The sequence below is a fragment of the Choloepus didactylus genome, chromosome 7 (assembly GCF_015220235.1).
Source record: "Choloepus didactylus isolate mChoDid1 chromosome 7, mChoDid1.pri, whole genome shotgun sequence".
NCBI lineage: Eukaryota > Metazoa > Chordata > Mammalia > Pilosa > Megalonychidae > Choloepus > Choloepus didactylus.
Window position 1 is genome coordinate 62,892,566 of NC_051313.1, and position 12,496 is coordinate 62,905,061.

The 12,496-nt window shown below is 37.6% G+C and overlaps 1 protein-coding gene and 1 pseudogene across 5 annotated transcripts in view; one reads left to right on the plus strand and one right to left on the minus strand.

Moving 5' to 3' along the window:
- The window catches only part of LOC119540585, a 29,351-nt pseudogene extending 26,815 nt beyond the window's left edge, over positions 1-2,536 (plus strand).
- ANKRD6 (ankyrin repeat domain 6) overlaps positions 1-12,496 on the minus strand; it is a 232,501-nt gene that overhangs the window by 118,634 nt on the left and 101,371 nt on the right. The gene's annotated exons all lie outside the window — the stretch shown is intronic.

Consider the following 12,496-nt stretch of genomic DNA (forward strand, 5'->3'; position numbering starts at 1 on the left):
ATGAATGAACAGGCTCTTTCAGGGTTAAACCCAAATGCTGATTTAGACTCTAGACAAAGGGGCCTGGCCTACTTCAATCAAAGATTCCCCCAAATGCCTGGCAGGTGTGTGTGGGGAGCTCTAGCCCAAAGGACATAGTGAAGATCACAAACTTTTTCTGCTTTCAAGTATTAGAACATCAAGTTAAATACAAATGCTTGGAACTAACTACTGTTCAACAACAGCTAATTAGGGAGATGCTTATGTCTTGGCTTCAAGCTCAGATGCTGAATCCCCAACCAGAGAAGGCTTTTATATGAAATAATCCAATTTAAAGTAGTTAGGCTTACGTCTCTTGGATAGACTTAACCCTTATAGCCAATGGTAGGTTTACAAATATGCTGCCAGGTCCTATGTCAACAGAAGGTCTACGGGAAGAAGCATGTAGACTATTTATTTGAAATTGTAAATAAAGGAAAGGACCCTGTTGATAAAATGAAACTAGTAGAAGCTTTGTGTCAAGTATTACAGTCTGCTGTGTATTTCAGCATTGACCTGGAATATGTTGACTTCCTAGCCAGATTTTCTATGTTAGTAAATGGAACGGGGCAGACATTGATAGTTAGCTGGACTAAATTAATTAAGAATGGAGTTATCAAGAATGCTCAAGAGGCACTACAGGCTGTTGAAACAAAAGTAGAACTGCTATTGCAGTTACTAATTTATGAGAATATCTCCTCTAACATTATTGGGTTTTGTTATGATTATCTTTATATTTTAAAACAGCTTGCAGTGTTCTTGGATCAGCAAAAAACTAATGTAGAGGCAATCATGTTGGTTGTTACAAAAAAAATCTGAATTATGATGACGAATATAACTTTGAAAATGATGGTGAATATGAAGTCATACTCGTAGAATATAGAAAACAGCTGAAATTATTGTTGGACAGGCTTGCTCAAGTTTCACGAGAGTTACTGCTGGATTCTGTTCACAGAGTTTTTAGCTCAACACTGCAGAATTGGCAGACTACATGTTTTTTGAAAGCTGAAGTTGCAATAAGATTGCCTGTATATGTTGGCAGAAGATCTTCCAATATCACTTCTCAAGTGATGTTTCAAAAGCTAGTGCTTTGCAGGATATGATGCAAACTTTGGTAACAGTAGTTCCTATCAGCATACCTCTGTGATTTGGAGTTCTTTGAAACTGTTGTAGATGTGAAAAGTTTTTCACAGTTGAACCTCAACACATTCCATGGGTACTAACGGCTGTCTTACACCACAGAGGTCTGCTACATCCTCGTGCAGAAGTGTGGAGCAGAACCGCTTACCTGTTTTCTAGATTTGTCAAACCTCTCAATAAACAAATGAATCCTTTCACTGAGGATATTCTGAATAGAATACAGGACTTACAAGAGCTTTCTCCACCTGAGAAGGATTATCTATCCTTGTTGAGCAGCCATGATCAGCTATTTATCTATGAGACAGGTGGAGTACAGATTGTTAATAGTGAATATCCAGCAGAAAGGAAGCAAAAATTAACAAGGGCTCTGTTGACTCTGCTAATAGAGAAGTTTAAAATTCTGTTGGAAAAACTGATGTTGGCACAAGACGCGAAAGGCAAGCATCTCTTGCAGACTGCCTCAACCATGCTGTTGGATTTGCCAGTCCAGCCAGCAAAGCTTACAAGCGAACTGTAAGACAATGTAGCTGTTCCAAAGTTTATCTGGACTGTTTACAAACATTCTTGCCAGCCCTCAGTTGTCCCCTATGAAAGGATATTCTCATAAGTGGAGTTAGTACTTTCCTTCATCGCACAATTATATGCCTAGAGGAAGAAGTTCTTGCATACAACCCATCTGTCTTAAAGACTGTGAAGCAAAAGACCTCCAAGTGTTCATTCCTCTTATCAACCAGATTACAGCCAAATTTAAGATCTAGGTATCCCCATTTTCACAACAAATTTCCATGTCCCTGCTTCATGCAATTTTTGAAGTGTTGCTCTGTCCAGCAGAAGAAAACAACCAATCTCGTGCTTTAGAAAAACAAATGTTGTAGAGGAGTTACTTCGCTTTCCTGCAACTGTCACAGGGAATAGAATAAGTGAAGTCATAGCAAATGAAGGTGCAGAGAACGTAGAATAGCTATTGGTTACTGTCATCCAAGGAGCAGTTGAAAAACCAACTCCAAATACAAAGAAAACATGTTTTATAATCCTCTCAAAGTTGGTAGAGCTCTGAGGAGGTAAAGATGGACCAGTGGGATTTGCTGATTTTGTTTATAAGCACATTGTCCCCTCATATTTCCTACCATCTTTAAAACAAACCTTTGAAGGGACAGACACACAAATAGTATTGGCTTTATCTGAGTGTGCAGTGACTCTGAAAACAATTCATCTAAACGGCGCCCAGAACATGTTCAGTACCTTCAACAAGAGTACCTGCTCTCCTTGCAAGCAGCTCCAGAAATAATTCAGGAGTTTATGTCAAACACTTTGGCAGCCTGATGCTAAAGTTTTTAAAAATTACTTAAAGGTATTCATCCAGAGAGTAAAGCCTTAAGGATTAGATCTCCCTTTGCCTACTTCATGACTAGGAATTCCAATTAATAATTTTTTAAAATGTGATTTTTTTTGTGCCATTGACAGATATTTTTAATGTAGCTTGAGTTTACTGCAGTGCATATATATTGTGATTTTTCTGTAAAACAGGTGTAATTTTCCCTAAATACAGGTAAGTGATAGCTCTAGACATTGCTTGCAAGCCAACTCATTCTACATAAAAATGCTATTAAAAGATATAGCAAAGCTATCCTTGTACCGCTTATTTTTTGGTTTTAATTTGAAATGTTGTGAAGTGCTTTATAAAGACCACAGCAGTGGAAAACTGTGTCCTTTTTTTTAAAATCAGTTTTATTGAGATACATTCACGAACCATACAGTCATCCACAGTGTACAATCAATTGTTCACAGTTCCATCATAAAGTTGTGCATTCATCACCACAATCAATTTCTAAACATTTTCATTGCTCCAAAAAAGATTAAAATAAGAATAAAAATAAAAGTATAAAAGAATACCCAAAACATTTCATGCCCCCATCCCATCCTATTTTTCATTTAATTTTTGTACCCATTTTTCTACTCATCTGTCCATACATTGGATAAAGGGAGTGTGAGCCACAAGGTTTTCACAATCACAAAATCATACAGTGTAAGCTACACAGTCATACAATCATCTTCAAGAAACAGTGTCCTTTTAAAAACTGCTGAATATAAAATGTTCGAGAAATTTCATTTTCTTAAATGTGTGCAGACACATTAAGCATGGGGGGAATACAACAATCAAAACTAATTTTTTTTGTAGATAGCCATTATATTTCTTTAAACTGTTTCAATACCAGTGTGTACTCTACAAAAGAAAATGGTTTCATAAATTAATTGGTTTAAAAGTAGGTGTCACTGTTACACATTTTTTTATAAAAATAAATAAATTTTATATGATGAAAAAAAATTTCCGTAGAGGGGTTCAACACCATACTAGAGCTGGCAGAAGAAAGAATCTGTAAACTTGAAGATAAAACAACTGAAATCATCCAGTCTAAGGAGCACAAGAAAGAAAGAATAAAGAAAAGTAAACAGAGCCTGAGGAACATGTGGGACACACCCATCAAGCGTACCATATGCACATTTGTGAATATTCCAGAAGAAAAAGGAAGAAAGGGGCAGAGAGAATATTCAATGAAATAAGGGCTGAAAGCTTTCCAAATTTAATCAAAGGCATAAATATACATATCCAAGATGCTCAATGAACTCCAAACAGGATAAACCCAAATAAACCTATACCACACCATATTATAATCAAACTGTCAAATGCCAAAGAAAAAGAGAGGATTCTGAAAGCCACAAGAGAGAAGCAACATGTCACATACAAGGAGCCTCAATAATATCAAATGTTTATTTCTCAGCAAAAACTATGGAGGCAAGAAGTGCTGAAGGAAAAAATCGCCAACCAAGAATTCTGTATCTGGCAAAACTCTCTTTCATGAAGGCGCGCGGGGAGTGAGTGGGGGTGCATTAAGACATTCCCAGATAAATAAATGCTGAGGGACTTTGTGAACACAAGACTGGCCCTACAAGAAATGCTAAAGGGAGCTCTGCAGGTTGAAAGGCAAGGGCACTAGACAATTGACTGAAGCTACATAAAGAAATAAAGATCTCCAGTAAAGATAATAACATTGGTAAATATAAATACCAGTACTATTGTATTTTTTATTTGTAACTCCACTTTTTACTTCCTACAGGATCTAAAAAGCAAACGCATAATATATAATGATAAATCAGTGGTTCTGAACTCATAATGTATAAATATGTAATTTGTGACAAGAACTACATAAAGGTGGGGGGACAGAGGGGTACAGGAACCCTATTTGTGTATGCTATTGAAATTAAGTTGGTGTCAAAAAAAAGAAGATTGTTATAGACTTAGGATGTTCAACTTAAGCCCCACAGTAACCACAAAGAAAATATCAGAGTACAGGTTATCAGAGGTAGGGGGCAAGAGTAATGGGGAGTTAATGCAACATGAGTGTAGGGTTTCTGTTTGGGGTGAAGGGAAAGTTCTAGTAAGGGATGGTGGTGAGGGTACTACAACATCGTGAATGTGATTAATCCCACTGAATCTGAATGGTACGCTTGGAAGGGGGGTGGGATGGGAAGATTATGTTGTATATGTGTTTCTATAATTAAAAAAAAAAAGCCAAACTAAAAGGATAATGACAATTAAATGCAATACATAATACTGGATGAGATCTAAGAATGGAGGAGAAAGGGATCAGAAGGATATTAGTGGGACATAAGAAAAACTTCAAGTATAGAATGCAAGCTTTCTATCAATTTAAATTTCTTAAACTTGATAGCTGCACTTAAGGTGATTACATAAGTAAACATCATTGTTCATAGAAAACGTACATGGAAGTATTAAATGTTCAAGTAGTATTAAGTGTGCAATCTGCCCTCAAATGTTTAGAAAAGAGAGAGGAAGGGAGGCAAACTAACAAACAGCAAAGGTGGCAAAATGTCAAACTTGGTAGATCTGGGTACCTGGGAGGAGGGGTAGGTTGGAGTTCTCTGTATGGGGTTTAAGTTATTTTTGCAACTGTCCTGTAAGTTTGAAATTATTTCAAAATGACAAAAGTTGGGAAAAAAAAGTTGGGGGCTTGGTTCTGTCACTTTTTTGTGACATACCTAAAAAGTGTCTACCGCTAAAAAAAGCCTGAAGGTCCTCCACCCATAAGCTGATCCAGTAACAGAAAAACCACCTTGAAACGTCTTCTCTTTAGAACCTTGCATGACAGTTGTTGAAGGCCAGACTCTTTTTATCCTCCATGAAGGCAGCTGCTCACCAATGCAAAGAGGCAAAGAGCCTCTCAGAGAGAAAAGGGAAGATGCGAATCTTGCAAAACTGACAGCTTGATAGTGCCACAACTTCTTAAACACCTATGACTGAGGCCTACAATTCAGTATTTGGCACACATTAAAATATGTGCAGTTTTATTAAGTGAGAATAAAACAACAGACAGAAGAGGCTGCTCTGGGGCTCTCGGGAAAATCTGCTGCGTTCATCTCCACAGAGGCTGACCCAGGGCACAGTCTCATCCCGTGTCTCTGTCTAGGAATGCTTGTGACCTGGAGCAATCTGCAGAATTGCTCACCTTTGACTCCCTGACATTCAGAGTCTGGGTCTCAAAGGACTTGGGGCAAGGCTTTGGGCCACTAGAAATATCAATTCCTTTCTCTCCTTATGCATTGCCTGCTGGGGATGGATGCTGGAGATCAGCAAGGGTGCAAATCTACATAGGTGATGCTCCAGGTCACAAGACTCTCCAAATCTGTAGAAGAAGAGAAGAATGAAATCCATGGGAAACTTCTCTAGTACAAGGAGATGCTATTCCCTAAACTTTCTGGGGCTGCCCTAGAAAAACTTCTCAGACCACCGGTGTCTACTGCTGACCCAGGAAGCCAGAATCCCTTCCGCAGATTTTGCAAAGCATTAAGTAGGCACCAACATAATGAAGGAAGCAAACCAAACAGGGCTGGCAAACAATCCCCAATTTAGAAGGGTATGGTTTGTTTTATACCCTGTCAAGAAGGATCATCACATCACATTGTTTCAAGATAGTAGTACTCTTAACAGTGTTTTCATTTCTTAATCTCTACTTCAGCAGGTCTTGACGGAACATTCCTAATTCAGCTCACTCTCAGGAAGCTATTTGGCAGATCATTCTATGACGCCTCTTTACCTGGAACATTCAGAGATGCAATTCAGCACATTGGAGCATCTCACGAGCCCTAGCAACAGCCTAAAAAAGCTCCTAACTGTTGTCAACTCTAAACTGAGCTTGTGCATGGGTCTGACGACTTGACCTTCAAGCGTCTCCAAGGAACCCTTCTCCCATGGCTTAGATGCCAACATACAAAAACATTCTTTCAGGTCAGAAATTAATCTGATTTAAGATTAGCTAATAGAGAATTCCCACCAGATAAGCCCCATCCATAATGGGGCCCTATAGGCAGACTCTGAAAAATGTCCCAAATTTATCTATATATACTGATAGGGGATTGTTTCTGGGGAAATGCACAAATTGATACCAAAGCATTTCAGGGGTCAACATAAGTCAAAAACTTACATTAAGGCTCAAAAAAATGTTATTAAAAGTATAGGTTATAAAAAAAAATGCATACACAATATACAAATTCTATTTTTTTAAATGAATATGCATCATAAATGCATAGAATAGAGACCAGAAGGATTTACACCAAATAAAAAATGATAATTTTCTTTTTTGTGCTGACATATTTTCTCAAGATCTTATAAAATAAAAATATTATTTATACAATGAGAAAAAAACATTATTTTTACAAAGAAAAATAGATCTGATCCATCCAATTCTCTCCACCCCCACCCCAAACTGGACATCTTTGCCCTGAGCTAAATCTTCATCAGTCACCTCTCACCTGGGGATCAGTACTATAGCCTGCCAACCAGAATGGTTTTACCTTCTCTGGCTTCTGTTCACTGGAGCCAGAGTGATATTTTAAAAACACAAATCTGATTGTGTCATTTCCATTCTCAAACCTTTCACCACCTATTGGTTGCTCTTAGGATAAAATGCTCGATTCTTAATGTGGCTTCTGAGGCCAGCTGGCCATTTCACTTCAGCCTCACCTCTTGCAGCTTCTCCTGGCTTGTCAACATGCCGCCTCCACCATCTGGAACTCTTCCTCCTTCTCCCCGTTTAACTCTCACTTGTGTCTTAAGTCTGAGTCTACGTGTCACTTCCCCACTAATCCAGGTAAATCTGCTAAGCATCCTGTACATTTATTTTCACGACTCTGACCATACCATAATTTTAATGACTCATTTTGGGTGTCTTCTGGGCTGGACTGTTAGCTCTGTGAGAGTAAGGATGACTAAAGCCCCACGTTGGCAAATAGCAGGTATTACATTTATATACTTTACTTCTTTAAAAATGAAGTTTTGAATACCAGGGGAATACTAAAAATACAATCTCAGTATTTCTCAGCAAGTTATCTCCTGTGATACTTTAAGAATTATATTTTAAAAGAAGAGAATGTGGGAGGACAGTCATTGTGTCAACTTCTCTATTTACATACCTGCTGCTCTTCTCTAAGACAAAACAAACAGCAACTACTACCATAACTGAGGCTAATATAGTTTGATGCCTTTTTAAAATGTGCACCATTCTTGTTCGCATGAAACAAGAGGGGTTAAGTTTGCTCCCTACTTCTACTCTAGCCTAGAATTGATCCAAGAGAACACCTAGCTCATCTGGCCATCTGGATGCCAGTTCCTGCCTGGCTCAGCAAAAACCACTACTGATCCAGGAAACAGTGGTATGAATTGTTAACAGAGGACCACTTTGACAAGACCTTTGGCCCCCATCATTAATCATTTGTTATGGTTTAGCTGTGATCATTGCTAAGAAATTCTTTGAGCCTTTGCTATCTGTTGTGAGGCTAACAGATTTGCAACAAAGCATGAGCAGCTCACCCCTGCTAGTGCATCTGTGGAGGTTAACTGCCTGATGGCACTGTGGGCAATCAACAGATTAGACAGCTGCAGGCTGCAAGGCTTCTAAGAAAATGAAAAGAGGTACCAGATTTCCTCTTATTCTCATAGCTTGAGTTATTTTCCAACCTCTTTTCAAAATTCTTACTGTGAAAGTCAATTTCCTAATACAAAAAATAGCAAATGATCCAAAGAATCATTTCTGTTTGGTTGGAAATCATACTACCATTTCTTTCTTCAATAGACAGCCCTTCTAAGGAGATGATCATGCACTTTCCTTAAATCCTGATACAGCTCATGGTAAAGAAACAACTTATACAGCAATTTATTTTAAAAATATTTATTGGTTTTGATGGCAGCACATTTTGAGTGTAATTAACAGCACTGAATTACATATGTAAATGTGGTTAAAGGGGGAAATTTTAGGTCATATAAATGTTGCTAAAATAACTATTACAAGATAAAACATAGGACACACAATGAATCCTATTGTAAATGATGGACTATGGTTAACAGTACAATTGTAAAAATGTTCTTTAATTATAACAAATGTATCACCTGAATACAAGGTGTTGATAATAGGGTGGTATATGGGAAAAATATACACCCTAATGTAAACTATGGACTATAGTTAATAGTACGATTATAATATTCTTTCATCAATTGTAACAAAGGTACCATACTAATGCAAACACTTAATAATGGGGGAGTATATGGGAACGCTGTATTTTTTTACATTATTTTTCTATAAACTTGCAATTTCTCTAATTAAAAAAATTTTTAATTAAAAAAAAAATTTATCAAGAATTTAAAATATGCCAGTGAGCTAGGCACTGAATATGTAAACCCAAGACTTTCAAACTCATATTTCTATTCCAAATCTCTCCTCCAAATTCCTGACCCATATATCCAATTGCCTACTTATTTCCACATGGATGTCTCAAAAGGACCAAACTCATCTTTCCCCAAACTAATCTCCTCCAGAATTCTTTACTGTAACTATGCAGGTCTAACAACTTGGAATCAACCCTGAAACCTCCCTTTTTCTATTCCCCATATTCAATCCTTCAATATATCACTGCATCCCACTAATTTTGTTCTGAAATATCTCTCACATCCATCCACCTCTCTCCAGCTCTGCTGACACACCATAACCCCAACTGGCATTATGTCTGCCTGGCCTCTGCCTTCCATACCTAACTGACCATGGGGAATCAACTTAGGCTCCATAATTCTTTTCTCTACATTACAAAAGGGTATTCTCAATCTATAAATGAAAGCCAGTCTCACCCCTGCTTAACAACCTTAAATAGCTATCCATCGCTCTTAGGATAAAGATCAAAGGCCCTGACTTGACTTAAAAGGTTCTGCACCAAGGGAGCAGCTTCCAAGCTTCATCTCTCAGGATGCAACTCAGCTTTCCGAGAATTTATCACATTTGGCCTTCCTTCAGTTCCTCATTGCAGACAGGCCTTTTCGTACCACCTGACTTTGTGTGTGCTGCTTTGTCTACCTGAAATGCTCAATCCTTCCCCATCTCTTCACCCAGTCAAAGCCTACTCATCTTTCAGATATCAGCTCATCATCCCTCAGGAAGTCTTTTCCAATTCCCTCAACAGAGATCAAGCTCTGTGGTTCCATGTTTGCATAGACCAATATTCCTCTCTTTCAGGTCACTGTTCTCAGTTTGTAATAACATGCTCACTGTTACGCTTATTTGATTGTCTGTCTCCCATTAGATTGTAAATACGATGAGAGCAGGAACCATGTCAGTTTTTGCTTCCTGTAGCATTTTCAATACCAGGCATAGCACTTGGTACAAGGTAGGGGGGTAATAAGTATTTATTGAATGAATCAATGGTGTAAAGACACTGGCTTTGCTCTCAAGGGGTTAGCAGATAAGTGTGTATCCAAAAAAAGTCAAGAAATTGTTACAGGGGCAATGACCAGTAAGAGTCCAAGGCCAAAGCTGATGTGGTGATTTACTCCCATCCCACTACATACCGCAATTAACCTTAGGAGAAAAAAACAGCTGGGCTCTTGTGCCCCTACTCTACTTTAGCAATTCTTAGGGTTGAAGGACAAGATAATTTTCTACTTAAAAGTGTTGCCACTGACTGTTTGAAAGTGGTCAGAATAAATATGACTATCAGTTTTTCCTTGTAGCAAACTGTAATGATGATTATGTTGATTAAACAATCTATATAGAATATAGTTCCAATTTTTTTTAATCTATAATGGTTCCACTGTAAAGTTTTCTTTTTCCCACTAATGTTTTTAATCAGTGTCTCAACGTCTTTTAAAATAACACAACATTGCACTACAATAAGAAAACTAATAATGGGCATCAGTCCTTCAAGCTATCTAAATTTCATCCAATTAGTTTCTTGATTCTATTATTACAATGAAGGAATCCAGCACCATAATAACTAAGTTCATTCCATTAAGCTGCTTTTCACAACGCATTAAAAATTACACACCTGGGGATTGTAAAATGGTGCAGCCACTATGGAAAGCAGTTTAGCCATTTCTCAGACAGCTGAACATAGAATTACCATATGACCCTGCAGTCCTACTTCTTGCTAAGTACCTGAAAGAACTAAAAGCAGGAACTGGAACAGATATTTGTTCACTAATGTTTATAGCAGCATTGCATACAATAGTCAAAAGGTGGATACAATCCCAGTGTTCATCAACGGATGAATGGATAACAAAATGTTTACATAATTCAGTCATAAAAGGAATGAAGTTTTGATACACACTACAACATAGATGAACCCTGAAGACATCACGTTATGTGAAATAAGCTACACACAAAAGGACAGATATTGTATGGCTTCACTTATTTGAAATACCTAGAATAAGCAAATCCACAGAGACAGAAAGTAGATTAGAGGTTACCAGGGACGAGGGGCTGGGGGAGAGAAAGGGGAGTCAGTGCTTAATGACTGCAGAGTTTCTGTTTGAGATGATGAAAAGTTTCAGGTAATCGATTATGGTAATGGTAGCACAAGACTGTGAATATAATTAATACCACAGAATTGTACACATGAAAATGGGTGAAATGGGAAATTCTAAGTTGTATATATATTACTACAATTAAAAAAATCACACACTTATCACCACTACAAAGAAACAATCACATTCCACTAATTCAATCTGAAACAGTAATTAAAAACCATAAATTTAATGAATAAAGTTATTAAACTACCACTCATTTTAAAAAGTTATGGACAAACTAAAACCAGAACAACCCAACTATTAATAATAACTAGACAAGCCTAATAAAAATTTTTTTAAAACGTGTTTGAAGGCATCTGAGAGCTACCAAGGCAGCAAGGACCTAAGCAGCCACAATCTTGGAGGAAAGGTTAGTGCTAAGAGGTGAGTCAAACATCTGGGGTAACATTTTCCTTCACGGCATTTGCAAATTTGCAAGCAGCTGATGAGTGTTCAGGGAACACTAAGGTGGAAAGGCATGGGTAAATACTCCATACTTAAGTTGGGGACCTGAAAAGGGCTAATCACCCCAGAAATAAGGATAAACTGGAAATATGTCAGCATTCACAAAGATAAACCCCAGCTTGGAACTGGTTCAAGTGAAAGGGAAGCCAAAGAGTGGGAGAAGATATTGACAGTATATATATTCAGTTAGAAGATACTGACAGTACATATATTCAGTTAAAGTCTAACGTTCAGTAGGAAATGGTACAGAATCTCAAACAGGTACTTCACAAAAGAGGCTTTCCAGATAGCCAATAAGCATATGGAAATAGAAAATAAAACCACTACAGGTTGACAAGAATGGCTAAAATTTAAACTGACGACAATTTCAAGCATTGACATTGATCAATGGGAACTCTCATACAGCCTAGTCAGAGCATAAACTGGTATACCCATCTTAGAAAACTGGTGGAACTCACCACAGACATATCCTATGACCGAACAATTCCAGTTCTAGGTAAATAATCATCAGAAATTCAAACACATGTATACTAAAAGACATATATTCATGGCAACATTACTTGTAATGGTAAAAAAACTGTGTAACAACCAAAATGTCCAACAATAGTAGAATGGACAGGTAAATTGTGATATATTCATACTGTATAGCAATGTAAACCAAGGATCTATTACTATCCGTAACCACATGGGTGAATCTCATAAACATCCTGCTTAGCTAAAGAAGGCAGACACAGAAAGGACAAACTGCATGATTCTACTTGTATAAAGTTCAGAAACAGGCAAAACTAGTTTATAGGGTAAGAAGTCAACAGACTGATTTGGGAAGGAACACAGGTAGGAATTTCTTGATCTGGGTGGTGGTTACCTGAGTATGCTCACTTTGTAAAAATTCCTGGCTATTTACCTAGAAGTGAACTTGCTGGATTATACGGTAACTCTAGGAGAAAAGAAAATGTGTCCACACAAAAA